Source organism: Hypanus sabinus, chromosome 4 (assembly GCF_030144855.1).
Source record: "Hypanus sabinus isolate sHypSab1 chromosome 4, sHypSab1.hap1, whole genome shotgun sequence".
In the NCBI taxonomy this organism is placed as follows: domain Eukaryota; kingdom Metazoa; phylum Chordata; class Chondrichthyes; order Myliobatiformes; family Dasyatidae; genus Hypanus; species Hypanus sabinus.
The window spans coordinates 86,089,914-86,109,252 of NC_082709.1; the positions used below are offsets into that span (position 1 = coordinate 86,089,914).

The 19,339-nt window shown below is 42.0% G+C and overlaps 1 protein-coding gene across 1 annotated transcript in view; it reads left to right on the forward strand.

Moving 5' to 3' along the window:
• The window catches only part of nhej1 (nonhomologous end-joining factor 1), a 382,674-nt gene that overhangs the window by 142,276 nt on the left and 221,059 nt on the right, over window positions 1-19,339 (forward strand). The gene's annotated exons all lie outside the window — the stretch shown is intronic.

Below are 19,339 nucleotides of genomic sequence, written 5' to 3' on the forward strand. Positions count from 1 at the left end.
TCTTGTAACTCGGTCTCAAATTTTCTTAAATAGCCAGTCATGTGAAGGAGCAAAGAATAATGTGCTCCATCAGAGTCATAGAACACTACAGCACAGAAACAGGCCTTTCAGCCCATCTTGTCTGTACTGAACTATTAACCTGCCTGTCGACCTACACTGGGACCAAACCTGCCACCTACCTCCCATCCATGTACCTATCAAAATTTCACTTAAATGTTGCAACTGCATCCACCACTTATGCTGGCAGCTCGTTGCACACTTTCACAACCCTGTGAATGAAGAAGTTCCCCTTTAATATTTCACCTTTCACCCTTAACATATGACCTCTAATTCTAGATTCAACCAATCTCAGTAGCAAAAAACCTGCTAGCATTAGCCCTGCCTATATTCCTTATAATTTTGTATATCTCGGTCAAATCTCCCATCATACTCCGGTGCACAGGGAATATAGTACTAATCTGTTCATCCTTTCCGTATAACTCAGATCCTCTGATCCCCACATATTTCTTGTAAGTATTCTCTGTGTTCTTTCAAACTTATCAATATCTTTCCTGTAGGTGATTTCTCCTGTACCAGTGTTTACTGGAGTGGTGTAGATCAGATTCAGTGACTGGTTTCTGGTGTCGGTTGATGAAACAATTGCTTTTTCATGGCCATGTTCCTCTCCCAATCCTCAAGACTTTCTTTTGTCTATTTTATGAATGGCCCTGGTATTACAGTGCATTACAATTTAACCACTCAGGTACCAATTACAGATTACTAATATTGCTGCACTATGTGAGCAGTTTAAAGCTTCTAATCTAAAAAAGGATGTGCTCACATTGGAGAGTGTCCTGAGGAGGTTCACAAGAATGATTCTGGGAAAGAAAGAGTTAATGTATGAAGAACATTAGATGGCTCTAGGCTACACTCACTGGAGTTAAGAAGGATGAGAGGGGATCTCATTGAAACCTATTGAATATTTAAAGGCCTAGATGGAGTAGATGTGGAGTGGATGTTTCCTGTAGTGGAGGAGTCTAGGACCAGAGGGTACAGCCTCAGAACAAAGAAACATCCATTTAGAACAAAGGTGAGGAGGAATTTCTTTAGCCAGAGGGTGGTGAACCTCTGGAATTCATTACCTCGGATGGCTGTGGAGGCCAAGTCATTGGCTATATTTGAAGTGGAGGTTGATTGGTTCTTGATTTGTCAGGGCATCAAAGCTTAAGGGCAGAAGGCAAGAGAATGGGTTTGAGAGAGATAATAAATCAGCCACGTTAGAATAGCAGAGAAGACATGATGAGCCAAATGGCCCAATTCTGCTTTATGTCTTGTGGTTTTATGTCTTATCCTAGTAATCTTAATTTAATCCATAATTTAGACTATTCATGTGGTTCTGTACCCAGTCATACCTGTAATTTTGAGAGTTTTGGGGTCAAGACCCAAAGACCAGACCCATAATTGGTAAGTGCTGGGATCGGGGACCAAAAATCAAATATGCAATTGATAAATCCTTGAGTTGAGGCCCAAGGGTTAAGTCTGTGATTGGCAAGTAGCGGGTTGATACCCAGAGATTGGCGAAGTCTGTAGGGTAAACCCAAAGGACAAAGTCCAGAGCTTGGTGATCTTTGAGTCTCGACCCCAGAACTCTCATAATCATGGGTTTAACTGGTACAGAGCCACATGAATAGCCTGAATTATGTATTAATGAAGCTACATAATTACATAGGATAAGACCTAAGACCACAAGACAGAGGAGCAGAATTAAGACATTTGGCGCATTGAGTCTGCACCACCATTCCACCATGGTTTATTTATTATCCCTCTCAACCCTGGTGGAAAATCCGAAAGCTTGAAGATAGAAGTCAGCGTGCCCGATGGTAAAGGGTGAGGTCAGGCCAGAGACTGGAGGACAGAAGCCTCATGTCTGCAGGTCTGGGAGTCCTGGCCAGAGATCGGAGGTGGAAGTGGCTTGTCCTAGGGTTCAAATTCTGCGTCTGTGGGAGGGTGTAAGGTTGGGAAAGGAGTCTGTTTTACTGTTGTTGTTGTTGATGCTTGTGTCCTGTGTTGGCTTGCACTGTGGGCAGATAATGTTGGTGCCAGAATGTGTGACTTCTCCATAAGTTTCAAAGTATATGTGATAAATAAATCTAAATCTGTATCTGTACCTACTCTCCCTTTTCTCCAACATATCCTCCCAGCACAGCTCCCGCCCCAACTGATGTGTAAGGTTAAGGGACAGGGTGGGATAGGTTCGGCCATATTTTCATGTCTCCCCCACCCCCTCCTCACCCCTCCTCTTTAAAACTTAAAAGGAAGCAGCCTTGCATTGCTGGAAGTTGTGTGTTTCACCGTGAAAGCTTGTTATGATCAGATAATCTTGACAAACACAGCTTGCCCGGCTCCTCACCCTTCCTCACCCACCCTTACGTGATTTTAAAGAGCTTCCTGAATTCTACGATTTATAAGATATTTCTGTTTCTGGTTGTGCTGTGTTTAACATGGCACATCTTAAGGAGGGTCTGATTTATTCAGATTCAGATTCACTAATTCATCACATGTACATCGAAACATACTGTACAGTGAAATACATTGTTTGTATTAGCAACCAGCATACACAAGGGTGTACACACATGAGGAAATCTGCAGATGCTGGAAATTCAAACAACAACACACACAAAATGCTGGTGGAACACAGCAGGCCAGGCAGCATCTATAGTGAGAAGTACTGTTGACGTTTCGGGCCGAGACCCTTCATCAGGACTAACTGAAAGGAGAGATAGTAAGAGATTTGAAAGTAGTGGGGGGAGGGGGAAATGCAAAATGATAAGAGAAGACCGGAGGGGGTGGGATGAAGCTAAGAGCTGGAAAGGTGATTGGCAAAAGTGATGCAGAGCTGGAGAAGGGAAAGGATCATGGGACGGGAGGCCTCGGGAGAAAGAAAGGGGTAGTGGGGGGAGCACCAGAGAGAGATGGAGAACAGGCAAACAACTAAATATGTCAGGGATGGGGTAAGAAGAGGAGGAGGGGCAAGGGTTTGTTGGGGGTAGCCCACAAATTTCTCAACACATTCTGACGTTGACATAACATTCCCACAATACTCAATAAAACAACACCGAACACAATAAAGTGGAGCGCAGCTGGCAAAACAAGCCCCATTCCTCCACTCCACCCCACAGCCCATCAAGTCTGTTCCATCATTCCATCATGGGTGATTTATTATCCCTCTCAAATCCATTCTCTTGCCTTTGACCTGTAACCTTTGACACCCTTATTAATAAGAATTAATTAACTAACTTCCCAGTGGCCACCCATTTTAATTTCACTTCTCATTCCCATTCCAACATGTCAGTGCGTGGCCTCCCCTACTGCCACAATGAAGCAACTCTCAGGCTGGAGGAACAATACCTTATATTGGAGGGTAGCCTCCAGTCTGATGGCATGAACATTGGTTTCCCCCTCCCACTTTCTCTTTTTCTTTCCATTCTCCAATCTGGATTTCCACTTATCCCTTCTCTTCCCCACCCCAGCCCATCACATTCCTCTGGTGCTCTTGCTCCCAAGGTCTACTCTTCTCATCTACCAGATTCCTTCTTTTTCAGCCTTTTACCTCTTCCATGTGTCATCTTCCATCTTCTCGCATCATCTCCCCCCACCCACTCCCCTTTCCCCTTTCCTGGTTTCACCTAACAGCTCCCAGCTTCTACTTCTTTCTCCCCCACCTTCTTATTCTGGCATCTTCTCCTTTTCTTTCCAGTTTTGATGAAGGATCTTGACCCAAAAGTTTAACTGCTTATTCCTCCTCATAGCTGCTGCCTGACATGCTGAGTTCCTCCAGCATTTTGTGTGTTGCACTAGAATACTCAGATCCCTCTGCAAAGCTCTCCTATCTCACCGCTTAGATATAATGCTTCCTTTGTCATTTTCCCTGCAGAAATGGCCGCTATAACATTTTCCATGATACTATAAGACATAGGCCATTCAACCCATAACATTTGCTCTATCATGGCTGATTCATTATCCGCCTCAACCTCTTGTTATTCTCCATTTGTCAAAATTTGCCCACTTACTCAAAATATCTTTATCCAATTTGTTACCTCTAAATATAGTTCATTACTATCTTTCCTGTTTGTTTTTGTGTCATTTGCAAATGTAATGACCAATAGGGATTAGTATAGTTGACAATTTGATTACTAATTTATTTGGTTCAGCAAAACATAGTAGGTTAAAGACCTTGTTCCTGTGCTGTACTGTACTGTTCTATATTCTTTATTCTATGTACAATATACCTTCAGTACCTTTAACCTTCCGTCATTTATATAGACTGTAACAGGTTGAGGATCTAACCGTGATCTTTTTGGCACACCAGTTGTGCCATTTTGCCAATCTGAGAAAAGACATATTTATGTTTTCTGTTAGCTCACCAATCTGCTAGTCATACCAATATGTTACCTCCCAAAGATTAAACTTTTATTTTCCCTCATAACCTTCGATGCAGCAGTTTTTTATATGCAAAAAGAGGGCAAAGTTTTGTTCAGCTGCCCGGAGGTATCTTTCTGTAAAAATATGTAACACTTTATTCTCTCACAAATATGTACAATAATCAAAGCTTCACATTTTTTTCAATTTAAAATACCATTACTATTATTACGAAGTTCAAAGTTCATAGTAAATTTATTGTCAAAGTACATATATGTTATTATATACAAACTTGAGATTCATTTTCTTGTGGACATTCACAGTAAATACAAAGAGAAAAGTGTATAATACAGTAACTAATAAGCAATAAATATCAAAAACATGAGATGAAGAGTCCTTGAAAGTGAGTCCATAGGTTGGGAGAAAATTTCAGTGTTGGGAGAGTGAAGTTGAGTGAACCTTTGGTTCAAGAGCCTGATGATAATAACTGTTCCTGAACCTGATAGTGTTGGTCCTCGGGCTCCTGTACCTCCTTCCTGATGGCAACAGTGAGAAAAGAGCATGACCAGGTTGGGGGGGGTGGGGGGTGGTGGTGGTCTTTGATGATGGATGTTACTTTCCTGCAACAGTGTTCCATGTAGATGTGCTCAAAAGTGGGGAGGGTTTTACCAGTGATGGACTGGCTGTATCCACTACGTTTTGTAGGCTTTTCCATTCCTTGGCATTGGTGTTTACACACCAGGCTATGATGCAACTGGTCAAAGCACTGATGCACCTGTGGGGTCCACAATTCCCAGAACTCCCACCACTGTACCCGTAGAGACTGCATGCTCCTTTAAGTACAGCCGGGCAAAAAAAGAATGGCTAGGCGCCACAACGGCAATGCCTTCACCATTGACATTCAATGGGCTCTTTATTAGGTACAGGAGTGCAACCCAGTGTGGTCTTCTGCTGCTGTAGCCCATCCACTTCAACATTTTGTGTGTTCAGAGGTGCTTTCTGCACACCACTTTTGTAGCATGTGGTTATTTGTGTTACTGTCACCTTCCTGTCAGCTTGAACCAGTCGAACCATTCTCCTCTGGCCTCTCTCATTAAAAAGCATTTTCGCTCACAAGACTGCCACTCACTGGATTTTGTTTTCTGGTTTTTGGAGCATTTTCTATGAACTCTAGAGTCTGTTATGTGTGAAAATCCATGGCAATTTCTGAGCCACTCAGACCATCCCATCTGGCAGCAACCATCATTCCATGGTCATGGTCATTTAGATCACATTTCTTCCTCATTCTGATGTTTTGTCTGAACAACAACTGAACCTCCTGACAACGTCTGCGTGCTTTTATGCATTCAGTTGCTGCCATATGTGTGGCTGATGTGTATGTCCAGCACAAAGAAGTGAACATGAAAAAATCACTGCAGTACTACCTACCCTGCAAACTGCCTTTTCTGAAAACTTCTACTGAAGTAAAAACCACGCCATCTTAAATGTTTCTTCCTCCAGGCAGTTAATGTGATCAACCGTTCTTGTTAGCCCCCCTTCAGCCCCTCTCTCTACTACCCCCATCACTGCACTGCACTCTAAGCGCTATCAATGTCTTTTTATAATCCTGTTTATATTGGAAATACATGCTTTTCCTGAATAATTCCTTATAATTGTTGAATATTGATGATTTTTGGTGCATGCCATACCCTAACCAATGCACCATGGCAAAATGCATACACATGTAAATGCATATAGTGAATAAAGTTCATCTGAATACCCAACCAAACTAATCCCTTCTGCCTGTGCAAAAATCTAGTCCATTATATATGCTTTGAACTGATACCCTCCCACCTTAAATGTATGCCCTCTTGGATTAGATGTTTCAGCAATGGGTTGTACAGATTATACTGTACGGAGGTCTCTGGTCAGGGTGAATGCCAATAGAACTAGGCAGAACAATAGCTCGCCCCAGCCTAGGTGGGCCCAAGGGCCTGTTTCTGTGCAGGAGTGCTCTATGATTCTTCAAGTCTATAACTGGAAACGTGAAAAATGCAGAATTCTACATCTGATAAAGCATTAGCTCCTTAGAAAGGATGTGCTGGCATTGGAGAGAGTCCAGAGGAGGTTCGTAAGGATGATCCCAGGAATGAAAGGGTTAACATGAGAGGAAAATTTGATGGCTCTGCACTTGTACTCACTGAAGTTTAGAAGAGTCGGGATTTCATCGAAACCTCTCTAATATTGAAAGCCGTAGACAGAGTGGACGTAGAGAGAATGTTTCCTATCATGGAGGATTTTAAGAGCAGAGGACACAGCCTCAGAATACAAAGAGGTCCCTTTAGAACAGATATGAGGAAGAATTTCTTTAGTGAAACTATAGAATTCATTACGACATTTGGCTGTGGAGGCCAAGTCCTCGGGTGTATTTAAAGTGGAGGTTCATAGGCTCATGATTAGTCAGAGTGCCAAAGGTTATGAGGAAAAGGAAGGAGAATGGGTTGAGAAGGGAAATAAACCAGCCATGATGGGATGGTGAAGCAGACTCAATGGGTTGAATGGCCTAATTCTGCTCCTGAGTCTTTTGATCCTTTTACTGTCTCCTAGATTTTTTTGGTAACACTTGCTGACCAGCTTATCAAAAAGAACCCCCTTCATTCTGTCACACCCTACTTCCTTTTGCAGTTTAACTGACCTGTTTTCTCACCTCTACCATTCCGATGACAGGTCACCAAAGCTCTCTGCCTGGCCTGCTGAGCATCCCCAGATTTCTCTGCTTTTCTCTCAGATTTCCAGCTTCTGCAACTTACTGCTTTTCAATTGCTGTCACTCAATTTTAGTTTTGCTTCTTATGTGGCGCCTTGGGATTATGTACAGTATTAAAGATTCCGTGTAAATAAAGATGTTGTGGCTGGTCATGCAAGGCAGCGGTCAACCTTTTTTGTTTTGACTCCTTCATTGGTTTTTTTCAAACCTAATTACAAGTGTATTGTGCATTGTGCATTGAATGAGGTCCAAGGCTGATACCACGCTTCTAGTTTAAAAAGTCTGGAGGCCAAGGAGAGATTTATTAGGATGATACAGTGTAGAGGGACTTTAATTCTGTGGATGGACTGAAGACGTTAGTATTGTACTTGCTGGAATGAAGGTGGATAAGAGATGTAAACAGATTAACTTTAGCCTGACACTATTACAGCTCAAGCATTCCAAATTTCAGAGTTCAGTTCTGGCACTGTCTGTAAGGAAAGTATATGTTCTCCCTGTGAGCGCATGCGTTTCCTTCAGATGCTCCAGTCCCCTTCCAATAGGTTATTGGTCCTGTGATTAGGCTAGTATTAAATAGATGGCTTGCTGGGCATTGAGGCTGATTGGGCTGGTAAGGCCTATTCTGCACTGTATCTCTAAATAAAGATAAATTTAAAAATTATTACTTGTACATCGAGACATTGAAGCATACTGTGAAATGCATTGTTTGCTTCAAATCAAATCTGTGAGGTTGCCCACAAGTGCTGCCAACGTAGCATGGCCACACCGTACTAACCCTAACCCATACACTTTTGGAATGTAGGCAGAAACAGGAGCACCTGGAGTCACAGGGAGAACGCATAAACTCCTTACAGACAGCAGTAAGTATAAAGCGATTGCGCTGACCACTCTGTGTTATATTGCTAAGAGTGGATGAGAAGACATCGTTTCCCCTGGTGGGTAACATGCAGTGAAGAATGTCATTTGTGTTAACAATCAGAACACCCGAGCGTGTGCTGGGGGCAACGCTCAAGTGTCACCACACATGTTGGCACCAGCACAGCATGCCCACAGTGCTCAGAGAACAACAGAGAGCATAGCAATTATCCCTCAACCATCTGGCTCTTTCACCAGAGGGGATAACTTCACCCAACTTCACTCACCTCAGCACTGAACTCTTCCCTCTCACTTTCAAGGACTTTTTATCTCATTTATTTATTGCAAATACCTGCAATAAAATGATTTTCAGGGTTGTATATGGTGACGTATATGTACTTTGATAATACATTTATCAAAATTTCAACAAGCAATAAAATAACAACAGTAAGGCAAGTCCCATTGCTCCCTCTCACCCACACATATATGCAGTCATTTAACCCCAGAACAGGATCCAGTCTCCAGCAGACTCTCCAGTAGACACTAGGCATGTATTTCTCCAGTAACATATAAAGATTCACAAACCTGGCTGTGGACTTCCACATTGACCCTCAAATCTCAATCCTCGGCATCGATCCCGGAACACGCCAATCACTAAACACTAGGCTTTGAACAACAGATTCCCCAAAGCCTAGTGTTCAGTGATCGGCGTGTTCCAGGATTGGGGCCAAGGATCGAGGCACGAGGTCCTTCTGCTAAAGGAAATGGGTCCCTCCTGCACTGTTCCAGAGTAAACTACCCTGGTTTGAACAATCTTTCCTCATAGCCACAACATTTCAGTTCTTGTAAATCAGTTTTTGCACCCTCTTTGAAGCAAGGAGGATGGTGTGCAAGTGATAAGAGGCACTAATCAAGTGGATAGGAAGATACCTATTCCAAGGGTGGAAATGGCTAATATGTGGGGGTATAATTTTAAGGCGATTGGAGCAATATATAGGGGGGATGTCAGAGTTAAATTTTTTACACAGGGATTGGTAAGAATATTTATTAAGAATTAAGAATATTAAGAATATTCTTAAAAATATTAAGAATATTTATGAATAAGAATTAAGAATATTTAAGAAACTCTTAGAAAGGCAGATGGATGATAGAATTAAGATGGCGCTTCTGGTTTAAGATGGTGCTGCTGAAGGTGGGTGACAATTTACTGGCAGTTTTCAAAACAAATATAAATAAATACTTTATTAATAACACTTTTTCTATAAAAATTTATGGTAAACAATCATCGCAAACAATGAAAGGGAGAGCGAAGGCAAGGCTAACTCGAGGATCGAGGTGTGTGGTTGCGAGTATGTTCGAGGAGACGTGGTCGAGGCATGTTTGAGATGGAGTTGGAGTGATAGGAGTGGAGAAGTTTCAGAGCACGTCCACCTCAACCAAGGGGGAGGTTTGATTGAACTAAGCAATGGGTCAATTTGGAAAGGTCAGTTACGGGCCAGAACGTGGCAGTGGGGTCGAGGCCCAGAGTGTATTGATGAGACAGGACCTGGGTCTTTGAGAAAAGAATGACCTGACGTTTGGACAATTTAAACATTGGGCCAGATGGAATGAAAAGGCAGTGTGTTGGGACTGGAGGCAAGGGTCTATGATGTTTGCTCAGCTCTCTACTGTGCTGGGGCTGGTTCTGTGGCCTGCTCTGGGCTTTGTGTCTGCAGGCTCCATTGGATGACGAATTGTGCCTGAGGCTGCGGGCCTTCTCCGGCTGCTCCAGGCTTTACTTTCGTTCTGAATGTTGTCTACTTGCTTTTATTATTTGCACAATTTCTTTTTTTCTCTCTGCGCATTGGATGTTTGTTGGATATTTTTTAATGGGTTCTTTCGGATTTCTTGTTTTGTGGTTGCCTGTAAGGAGGTGAATCTCAAGGTTGTATGACATATACATACTTTGATAGTAAATGCACTTTCAACCTTTGAACTCTTTTAGAAAAATGGAGGGCTATGCAGGAGGGAAGGGTTAGATTGATCTTAGAGTAGATTAAAAGGTCGGCACATATCGTAAGCTGAAGGACCTGCACTGTGCTGTAGTGTTTAGAATCAGAATCAGGTTTAATATCACCGGCGTATGTCATGAAATTAATTCTGAGTTCTACGTCCTATGTTCCCATGCCTTCTCCTTGTTCTTATATGTGGTGATCAGCTCTGTACAAAAGAATCCTTTGTGCTCTTGTGTTCTGTGGCTTGGTTTACAAAGAAAGCCTCCCATACACACTTTATCAAGCTTTACTTGATATTCCATGGGCATACTGTCCAAGGCTTCTCTGTGTTATCCCATCCTTTCCTCCCACTAATTGTATAATCCCATAACTCTTTCCAACCGCGCCTCCCAGCGTTTTCCCATACACACCAATGAATCAATGAGGGGGAACCTCATTGAAACCGAATAAATATTGAAAGGTCTGGATAGTGTGGCTGTGGAGAGGATGCTTCCTATAGTGGGGAAACCCAGGACCAGAGGGCACTGTATCAGAATACAGTGGTATCCCTTCAGAACAGAGATGAGGAGGAATTGCTTTAGCCAGAGGGCGGTGAATCACAGACAGCCGTGGAGCTCAAGTCGTCAGGAATATTTAAAGTGGCGGTTGATAGATTCTTAATTAGTAAGGGTGTCAAAGGTTATGGAAGAAGGCAGGAGAATGGAGCTGAAAGGGATAATAAATGAACCATGATGGAGTGGTGGGAGCAGGCTTGACACGCTGAACAGCCTAATTCTGCTCCTTTGTCTGATGGAAGAAGTTCCATTTGCCACCTTTCCTGCCAGCTGACTGGAACATTGATATATTCCTGCAGTGTAAAGCTTTCCACTTTGCTGACTACCATATCTGGAGATCTTTTCAAATATAGATTACTTTATTTGTTACTTCCCTATATTTAAAGCCTAAATTGTTAAAACATGCTGTATTACGAAAATCAAGGTGCTGATTAGTCAGACTTTGTCACCTCACTAATAACAGCATTCCAGTTGAAAAAAACCCATAATTATCCAGGATCTAATTTGCCACTCTTCTTTGGATTCATTGGGCATTTTAGGGGACAGATATGAAGACCATCCTTCCCATTATTTTAGAATGACCTTTTTCTCGTTGGTGAGTTTGGGGTAGATAAGTGTTCAGATATACCAGTTACCACCAAGGTATAAGCCGCACCCAAACCTACCACTACCAGAAATGAGCTATAATTTTAGGTGTCGACTTCTGTAGTCATTGGGTTATTACGACCTGAAATGAACTCCTGAATAGGAGGTGGAAACAGATTCAAACTTCAAATGACAATTGGATGATATCCTGAAATGAAAACAGCTTGCAGCTCTGGGCACAAAGGACTGCGGCTAATTAAGGATTTAAGCCATAGTGGGCAACTCCGCCACAATCTCATCTGAGAAAGGAGGAGAATTGGACGTGGGGCTAGCAACCCCTGTAAAACCCCGGAGTTACAGAAACACTAACAGAAGTTTCAAAGACCTGATGAAGATGACATAGTTTGTCATCAAAACATCAGTTGTAATCAATAGCTATACCAGCTGGAAGCCCAAGAAGAGCTTTTTTCGTCATATACGCCAAGATCCTTTTTCAAAGCTCTCATCCTTGGGAGAGGAAGGATCTTTGACCAAGAATTCCTCACAGACAGCAGCAGAGTTGAACTCCAGTCAGTGATTGTTGCTACTGTGAAGCATTATGCTACTGTGGAGCCAACCAATACACTACTATGCTGCCCCTGTGAGACATACAGAATGGAAACAGGCCATTCTGCAACAATGACCACACCGACCTTCTGAGCACACACTTACACTGATCCCATCTTCCACCTCTTGTCTCATGTCCTTTTATAGCTAGCCAAATCAGTTGCTCGTCTAGAGACTTTTTAAATCCTGGTCAGTGACCCCACTTCTGAGGATGGATGCTACCACAAGAAGCAGCCTCCATCATGCAGGCCATTCCCTCTGCTCACTGCTGCCACTGGGGAGACAGTATAGGAGTTATCAGGTCCCACATCACCAGATTCAAGAACAGTTATTACCCTACAACCATCAGGTACCTGAACCAGTGTGGATAACTTTACTCATCGCAGCTCTGAACTGAATTCACAGACTATGGACTCATTTTCAATTATCCTATTACTCCTGTGGTCAATATTATTTTTGTTTGTACAGTTTGTCTTCTTTTGCACATTGGCTGTTTGTCAGCCTTTGTTTATGAATAGTTTTTCATAAACTCTAGTATATATTTCCTGTATATGCCTGCAAGGAAATAAATCTGGAGCAATTATGCATACGTACTTTGTTACTTTGAACTTTGAAGTTCAACCTTTATCTTGGGCAATGCATTCCAAGAACTCACTTCTTTCTGAGCAAAAAAAGTCCCAAATGTACAATGCCTTGATAAAGTAATCAGCCCCCAACCCTTTGTTTACATAAATGAATATCACAACCAGAGATTTTGATCAATTTAACAGAGAATTTTTACTTGTGAATGATATGCTCCTTTTTTTTCACTGCAGAGCTTGCAAAAACACAAGGGAAATTGTAAAGCATGAAAAGCTAAAAATTCAAAAAAATGAAATGTCAGCATTTCAAGAGTATTAAAACATAGAAACATAGAAAATAGGTGCAGGAGTAGGCCATTTGGCCCTTCGAGCCTGCACCGCCATTCAGTATGATCATGGCTGATCATCCAACTCAGAACCCTGTACCTGCTTTCTCTCCATACCCTCTGATCCCTTTAGCCACAAGGGCCATATCTAACTTCCTCTTAAATATAGCCAATGAACCGGCCTCAACTGTTTCCTGTGGCAGAGAATTCCACAGATTCACCACTCTCTGTGTGGAGAAGTTTTTCCTCATCTCGGTCCTAAAAGGCTTCCCCTTTATCCTTAAACTGTGACCCCTTGTTCTGGACTTCCCCAACATCGGAAACAATCTTCCTGCATCTAGACTGTCTAATCCCTTTAGAATTTTATATGTTTCAATAAGATTCCCCCCTCAGTCTTCTAAATTCCAGTGAGTATAAGCCTAGTCGATCCAGTCTTTCTTCATATGAAAGTCCTGCCATCCCAGGAATCAATCTGGTGAATCTTCTCTGTACTCCCTCTATGGCAAGAATGTCTTTCCTCAGATTAGGGGACCAAAACTGCACACAGTATTCTAGGTGTGGTCTCACCAAGGCCTTAAACAACTGCAGTAGAACCTCCCTGCTCCTGTACTCAATTCCTTTTGCTATGAATGCCAACATACCATTTGCCTTTTTCACCGCCTGCTGTACCTGCATGCCCACCTTCAATGACTGGTGTACAATGACACCCAGGTCTCATTGCATCTCCCCTTTTCCTAATCAGCCACCGTTCAGATAATAATCTGTTTTCCTGTTCTTGCAACCAAAGTGGATAACCTCACATTTATCCACATTAAATTGCATTTGCCATGAATTTGCCCACTCACCTAACCTATCCAAGTCACCCTGCATCCTCTTAGCATTCTCCTCACAGCTAACACCGCCGCCCAGCTTCATGTCATCCGCAAACTTGGAGATGCTGCATTTAATTCCCTCATCTAAATCATTTATATTGTAAACAACTGGGGTCCCAGCACTGAGCCTTGCGGTACCCCACTAGTCACTGCCTGCCATTCTGAAAAGGTCCCGTTTACTCCCACTCTTTGTTTCCTGTCTGCCAACCAATTCTCTGTCCACATCAATACCATACCCTCAATACCGTTTGCACTCTAATCTCCTGTGTGGGACCTTGTCAAAAGCCTTTTGAAAATCTAAAACCCTGTTATTTATTCCCCTTTGCTCAATACTTAGATGAACCACCTCTCACAACTATTACTGGCAGTTGTCTATTTGGATAAGTTTCTATTAGCTTTGCACATTGTGATAGAGCAAGATTTGCCCATTCCTCCTTGCAAGCTGTGCCAGTTTAGTTGGGGACCGGTGGTGGACAGCAATCTTGAGGAACACACACAAAATGCTGGAGGAACTCAGCGGGCCAGGCAGCATCAGTGGGAAAATGTACAGTCGACATTTCAGGCCAAGACCCTTCCGAAGGCCTACCGAAGGGTTTTAGCCCAAAATGTCGACTGTACTTTTTTCCTTTGATGCTGCCTGGCCTGCTGAGTTCCTCTAGCATTTTTTGTGTGTTGCTCGGATTTCCGGCAACTGCAAATTTTCTCTTGTTAGCAATCTGGTGGTCTTGCCAGTCAGGTTAAGGACAGGACTCTGATTGGCCCACTCAAGGACGTCAATATTTGAAGCCACTCTGAAGTTGCTCTGGCAGTGTGCTTTGAGTCATTGTCCTGTTGAAAGACGAACTTCCTCCCCACTTTCAACTTTTTGGCAGAGGCTATCATATTTTTATCCAGAATCTCTTTGTATTTAGCTGCATTCATCTTCCCATCAATCCTGACCAGATTTCCAGTCCTTGCTGCTGAAAAGCATCCCCATAGCATGATGCTACCTCCACCATACTTTACAGTAGGGATGGTGTAACTGGCTGATACTCAGTATTAGATTTACACCACACACTTTATGATTTACGCTTTGTGTTGAGGCCAACAAGTTGTACTTTAGTCTCATCCAACCAGAAGATCTTCTTACACATCCTTACAGTATCTTCTAAGTGATGCTTTGCAAAGTTTTTACAGGTAAGGATGTTCTTTTTTTTTACCAAAGCTTCTTCTCTGCCCCTCTTCCATAAATGTCCTGTTTGTGAAGGCTTCAGAGATTGTTGGGTCACAAACTTCATCTCTAGCTGCAGTCACTGACACTGTAGCTCCCTTAGAGTGACTGTTGGTGTGAATGTAGCTTCTCTTACAAGTGCCATTCTTCTCCGGTGACCAAGTTTAGAGGGTTGGCATGACCTAGGCAGTAGAGCCGAGGTTTCACGTGTTTTCATGATGGACTGCACTGAGCTCTGACATTATGTTCAGTGCCTTTGAGATGCTCTTTTATCCTTACCCAGGGCTTCTCTGTTATCACTCCCCTGACTTGTCTTGAATGTTTTTTTGTCTTCATTTTCGTTTTTATCTGTCTGAAAGTTTATCATTCTGGTGGAAAGGTGGCATTTATTCATATGAATTCACTGAAAGCAGGTAATCCTCAATTTTCTGCGTCAACAAATTGGGTGAGTTTTTAAGGTAATAATAATTAATAAGGGGATGAATCTTGGATTTTAATTTTTAGTAATTTGTTGACAGGTTTTGGAATTTTTCTTTTGATTTGACATGATGCACAATGTTTTGTAGATTAGCTCAAAATATTCTACTTCAATATATTTTAAATTTGGAAAATGGGACAGTAAAATGTGAAAATAGTTGTGTGGGCTGAATCTCCTCTGAATCACTGGGTGTCTCTCAGGAAGTCAGACTGGATCACATTTGGAGTATTGTCCTCAGTCCTGGTCGACTTCTTATAGGAAGGATGTGAAAGCTTTAGAGAGGGTGCAGAGGAGATTTACTAGAATGCTGCCTGGGTTAGAGGGCATGTTTTATGAGGATAGTTTAAGCAAACTAAGGTTCTTCTTTTTGGAACAAAGGATGATGAAAGACAACTTGAAAGTAGTGTACACAATATATGTGTAACATCTACGTAGCATTAGTTTAATCACAGGGCAATGTACAATGAATAGTTAACCTACTACCGGTGTGTCTGTGGACTATGTGAGGAAAGATAACGTGGCACAGCCAGCACCTTTTTCCCAGGGCAGCAATGACCAATACCCGAGGACATCCCTTTAAGGTGAATGCAGGAATGTTTAGCAGAGATGATAAGGTAGGTTTTTTTAACACACAGAGTGGTGGGTGGCCGAAACACACTGCTGAGGAAGCAGATACATGGCGGGTTATGTTGGAGAGAAGAGTTAGATTGATCTTGGAGTAGATTAATAAGTTGGCACAACATTGTGGGCCAAAGGACCTGTATTATGCTGTACTGTTCAATGTTCTGCATTCTGTGTTGATTATCTTCCCTTGTATCCTAAATCTAAATCCAATACTAATCTTGTTGGAGAAGGGGAATGAGGTTTATTTTCCCTGCTACACAGTAGCTCTGTTGTCAAGATGGCAGCACTCCAAGTACACAAATTTGTGCCGTGCCTTCTGTTCATTGTTGTGTCTGACCGTGAAATCGCAGAATTGTGAGTTCCTCAGATTAGCTGGAAAACGACGGTTATGGTTCAAGGTTTTAACTTTTTTTCTCTTTTCTCTCTGCGTAAGCCCGCATGTGAAGGAATGCTGAAAGAGAAACAATTTTGTAGATAGGTGTCTCTCCAGTAATAGACCACTTGGATGGTTTACTTACACTGTGTCCGTAATGGGGCACTGACACAAGGTTAAGGCTCCTCTTAAAGGGATACCAACTTGTGCATATGGCAGACTTTGCTCTATGACATGGTCCCAAGTTATATCTGATGTTAGTTTGTCTCTATTAAATTTGCCAGTAATGCAAAACAGTGATAATGGAAGAATATAATATGAAAGGGAATTCTTCATGCTTGTATGTGTTCTCTCAAAAGTAGTTCTTCCATTCTCCTTGGTTTTTTTTATTATACTTCTGCAAAGTTATCTTTTTCAACTGTATAATCAGCTCACTCTCTTTTGTAACTCTCTATGGAAACAGGCTCTTCAGCCCAAATCGCCCCTCCTGACCAAAATGCCCATGTAAACTCCTTCCATTTGCTCACACTTGACCCATGTCCCAATATAAGCCTTTCCCATCCAAGTGTCTGGCCAAATGCCCTACATCAGCATTCTACCCTATTAATTCACTCGTTTCCTCAACAATCGACTGTTTAACTTTATTTAGAGATCGAATACTGTAACAGGCTCTTCCGGCTCATGAGCCCATGCTGCCCATTTACACCCACATGACCAATTAACCTGTTAAACCATACGTCTTCAGAATGTAGGAGGAAACTGGAGTGCCCGGAGGAAACCCACTTGGTCACAGACAAAGCTCCTTACAGACAAGAGCAGGAATTGAACCTGGATCGGCTCTGCTGGATCAGCATTACACTAACCATTACACTTTTTTACTTTTGACGTAAGGTCATGATATAATATTGGTATTGGTTTATTATTGTCACATGTACCAAGATACGATGAAAAGCTTGTCTTGCACACAGTTTATACAGATCAACTGATTATACAGTGCATTGAGCTAGAATCAAGCAAAGCAATAGCAAAGCAGAATAAAATGTAAAAACTACTGAAAGAATGCAGTGCAGATATATGCAAGATCATAACGAGGTAGATTGTGAGGCCAAGAGTCCATTTGATCTTACAAGAGACACATTCAAGAGTCAGATATCAGTGGCATATGAGCTGTCCTTGAGCCCGGTGGCTTTTCTATCTTCCACCCTATGGTGAGGGGAGAAGAGAGAACGCCCATGTTGGTGTGGACTTTGCTTATGCTAGGTGCTTTACTGATGTTGCGGGAAGACTGAATCCATAGAGGGGAGATCTGATTCCATGATGTGAGGAACTGTGTCTACAAGTCTCTAGTTTCTTGAAGTTGCATGTACAGCAATTTGCCAAACCAGCGGACTGTTGAGCCGGCGTGAATAACTTCACTCAGCTCAACGCTGAGTGATTCCACAACTATGGACTCACTTTCAAGGACTCTACAATTATGTTCTCAGTATTATTTATTTGTTTAATTATTGATTTTTTTTTGTATTTGCAGATTGTTTTCTTTTTCACACTGGTTGTTTGTCAGTCTTCAAGGAAATGAACCTCAGTGTACTTTGATAATAAATTTCCTTTTGATAATGCTTTCTATGGTGCAGTGATAACATTATGTGATGGTAAATGTCAGATTGGAAGTTGTAGTTCTATTGTCCTGGATGACCTACCCTGACTGACGTTTCTGAGCACTTGTTGGATGTCTGAAGTACATTACAGTCACTGTTTTTTTTCAAAGTGCATCCACAGTCATAATGTAAAAACTGATATTGTTTTTTGTTGGATTACAGAACTTAGGTGGCTATGTCAACCTCCCGTCATCTAAACAATTGGCAGATCAAAAAAGCAGCCAGTGTAATCAAATACTTCACCCATCCTGGAAATTCTCTCTGCTCCCCTGTTGTATCAGGCAGAAGATACTGTACAAAAGCCTGAAAGTACAGACCAACCATGCTCAAAGACAATCCCACAGTTATAAGATTATAACAGTCCCATATAACAATAAATTGGACTTTTCACATCACAATCTGTCTCATTCTGATCTTGCACCCTATTGTTTACTTGCATAGCACTTTCTTCGTAGCTGTTACACTTTATTCAGCATTGTCATTGTTGTATATTTTTCTGCCTCAATGTACTGTATAATGATTCAATCTGTTTTAACAGTATGCGAGACAAGCTTCTTTACTATATCTTGGTACACGTGACAATAATGAATTAATGCCAATTCGAATTTCATCCTCTTCCTGGTCCAAAACCTTGAGGACAATAAATATTGAGTTACCAATTCTCAGCAGCCTGTCCATCACACCTCCTCCAGCAAAAAGGCTCATCCATCACTAAAGAGCCTCGTCATCTGGGCCATGCCCTCTTCTCATTACAACCAGTAGGCAGGAGAATTAGGAACCTGAAGGCCCACATTCAATGGCTCAGGAAAAGTTTCTTCTCCTCGCCATCAGATTTCTGATCAGACTGAACACTACTATTCCTTTATTTTCCCTATTTATCTACATCGGTAATTTGTAGTAATCTTTATGTCTTGCTCTGTACTGCTGCCGCAAAGCAACTAATTTCAGCTCGTATTAGTCTGTACTGATAAACCTGAGTCAAATTTTGAATCTGGATGTTTGTGAAGGGGAGCCGGTGGTTGAACGGACAGGGGCTGAGCTTTGATGGAGAGTGGATATGTGCGGACAGCCCCTTGAAATTTCCCTCCTCTCCTCTACAAACAGGAATCAGACAAAACATTAATCGCATGTCAAAATTGTATCAGTGACTTGTCAAAACTTCGTTGTTGATTTTGAGTTTGAATTTTTTTCTTTACCAATGTGAAGCTTTTCAGAAGAAAGAAAGACAAAAGTGGGAATTTGGTGGGGTGGGAGAGAGGGAAGGATGGTTTGCTGACGGTCCTGCATTATAGGGCTACCAAATTGGAATCCTGTGCTGCAAGCGATGATCCATCTTGGCAGCAGATTCTAAGGAACATCAGTCCTGATGAGAAAAGTATAAAATCGGGGGAAGTCACAATTCTTTAAAAACAGGTGAGGTGCTCTGCAAAGATTCATGATCATTCATTGCCTTTCTTCAGTAGACAAGTGTAAAGGAGAACGA